Source organism: Limulus polyphemus, unplaced genomic scaffold (genome assembly GCF_000517525.1).
Source record: "Limulus polyphemus unplaced genomic scaffold, Limulus_polyphemus-2.1.2 Scaffold1477, whole genome shotgun sequence".
In the NCBI taxonomy this organism is placed as follows: Eukaryota; Metazoa; Arthropoda; class Merostomata; order Xiphosura; family Limulidae; genus Limulus; species Limulus polyphemus.
The window spans coordinates 192,823-196,131 of NW_013667087.1; positions in this window are offsets into that span (position 1 = coordinate 192,823).

The following is a 3,309-nucleotide window of genomic DNA, read 5'->3' on the forward strand; positions in this document are numbered from 1 at the left end:
TGTATTACCAAACAAGTGTAATACATCCCAACTCCAGTAGATATTACCAAACAAGTGTAACACATCCCAACTCCAGTAGCTATTACCAAACATGTGTAATACATCACAGCTACAGTAGGTATTACCAAGTGATATTCACAACTCCAGAAAGTATTACCAAGCAATATTCACAATTTCAGCAGGTATTACCAAACAAGTGTAATATATCCCAAATCCAACAGGTATTACCAAGTGATATTGTTATGTAGGAAACTGTTCATGCTAGAATAACTAATTCTAAAATATACTATATTAAAATAAGGAGGTAGAAAAGGCATGACATTTTTATATGCCACATCATGCAAGGTCATATCTTGTAAAAGCAAAGATTGTTACTCAAACCTATGTTGGAGATGCAAGGTAAGAATTTTGCATCAGTAGGTCATTGCACCTTGGAAGGGTCCAAAATGTTAAAAAGTATTAAAATAAAAGCCTTCTATGTAAAGGAGCACACAATCATTGGACTGCAATTGCTCACAATTCACCTTAATGATGGCACAGTATTCAGTTGAAGGACAGTTTATTATGGTCTTAGTGTATGGAGAGTGTCACTAAAACTCTTGGAATATTACATGCCAAAAAGTTTCCAGATGAATATCATCCTTCAGGTGATAAGAAATGTGCCAATGGCTGCATACTACAGATTCATTTATGTATAGATGCTATGCCAGAAGACCAAGAGAGCAACCCATAATAACAATAAAACTGTCACATTAGCAGTTGTCACATTATGATGTTTTAAATACAGTTATTGATTGTTTGCTATCATTTCATAATGCTGTTAGGATGCTAACATCATCCGAATTTATTACCTGTAACTGTTGTGTAGCAGTTTTAGTAATTTTTTGATTTAAAATATTTCATTTGTTGTTGTCTATTTTTTGGCAATTGACATTTTTGGTGTATGATGCATATTAATGAGTGTCAAAGGCCATAACTTGAAGTTTACCATTGTCATTGACTGACCTCAATTATATTGTCATATGGTAAACCCATAACACATTATTTCAAACTATTTACAATTATTTTCCTGTACCTCTCCATTTCTGAATTATTTGCATTTCAGTAGTCTTCTGCATCATCCAGTAGATATACATTTCTTGCCACTTTATACTAGGACATTTGAGTTCAAAGTTTTTTTGTAGTCTTTGGAGCTACTACGAGAAATGTACATACATTGCCAAATTGCTTGTGATACTACAACCTGAATTGCACATCATTTTGTAATACTTTCTGTTTTACACATTTACCCATCACTTGCAACAGCTTGTTTATATTACTGCACCTCTTGTCTTATAACTTCTTATAATATCTGTGGAAGGATGTACTAGATTACTTATTACCTGTAACCAATGGTGGCTCTAGGATACAGTAAACAGGGGGATGGGAGCACAACCTAATTTGGGGGTGTGCATATCTACATCCACAATTTTTAGTACCTCTTCAAAGTTTAGTCTCCCAGGAGTTATCCCTTTTAATACAGTTTGCACTACTTATGCATGTAATGAAATATATGTTGCTGGATCTTGATAATGATGATGATAATTCAGTTTTTTCTTTTACACGTGTTAATACTTATAATCACCTATTTCTGTGGAAAACTTTTTTATTCATGTTTTGGTATTACATTCAAGATTATGCATCTCTTGCTGTTGCTTGTTTGTGGAACAGTATGTTTGATTACTTGTCATTTGTTTGTGGTAAAGCATCCCATGTTATGTTTCTCTTTCTAATTTTCTTTTTTTTGTGTACTGCTGTATGTTTGTGGTACTGCATCCCATGTTCTGTATCTCTCTAATGCTCAATTGTATACTGCTACTTGCCAGATTGCCTATCTCTTGCTATTGCTTGTTTGAGCTAGTATATGTCAGTTTACCTGTCACTTAATATTGTTTAATTGTTTGTGTTAATCAATCCTACTAGCTAGGCATAACTTTCTACTTTTTGCTTGTCTGTGGTGTTATGTCATATATTATACATCACTTCTGACTACCTTCTTGCCTGAAGTGTTAGTTTCAGATTACACAAGATGTTTTTACAGATTTTTGTGATTGCACATACTGTAGCTTGAATGGAGAGAAAAAAATAAGACAATCCTCTAGACTAGAATGGAAAGAAATAGTGAAAGAACTGCAAGACAATCTATTGGCCAAGAATAAAAATAAGATAGTAGAAGGGTTTAGGATTCAATAACAATGAATAATTGAAAGAGATTAAGAGGAAATTTAAGATCAGGAATGGAGAAAAGATAACAAAAGAGAAAACAATCCATTTCTTAATAAGGGAGCATGGAGAGCAATAGTATTAGTAGAGGATAGCCAGAGAAATAGGAATAGAGAGGAAAAAATCAGACCAGATGGAACTGCAAGATAGAGAAAAAATAATAGTCAACAACCAAGAATGGAGAAAAGAAAAATAATAGACAATAACACAACTAAGTCATGTAAAACAAAAATAATTGGAGAGGAAAGGGGCTTAAAGAAACAGAGTAGACAATATTGGAGAAAAAAAAAAGGCAAGTAGATAGTAATGGTGAAAGGATAGAAAAGACTATAGAGCAGTTCTTTAACCATTATTGGAGAAATGAGGCGAGAAAAATCCAGTAGCCAAGAATGAAGGAAAAGACAAGCACAGTTCAATGAGTAAATCAGAACTAAAGAACAATTCAGTTACAAGAATGGGAATAAGAGAGACATCACTTATAATCCAAGTGAGATTAAATACGAGTTAAGATTGTGTAAAGCTACAGTGAAGTTGTTATATTCTGCTGACACTTTTGTAACTGACGGCATGCCTACAAACAAAATTGTGAAAACGAAGCTCATCAGATTACACAAACACAAAAGAAAATCAAGAATCGACGATCAATATTGGTTTGCTTATATCTTTCAAATGTAACTTTCGATATAAAGGGAAATTTACAATGAAATTTGAAGAGAAAGCTGTTGTTGTACTTTAAAAATTGCAAACTTTCCTAACTAGAGACTTGTTTGATTATTGTATTATATTTTTCATGCTGATATTGCATTGTGAAATTAGCCTACTAGGCTCCATAGGTTAAATAACTCATAAATTTGTTTCAAGCTTTTTATTTTCGCATTTTCGTCTTAAATTGGTGCCTTATTATTACGTATAGATTTTGTTTTGTTCATATCGGTGATGAATCCTTAATTATGTTTTTTCAAAAAATTTTAAGCTGATACAAAATTTTTAGAGTTACTTATTAAAAAAAAAATAGGCGCTTGTTTTTGGTTTGTTAGCTTTGACGTT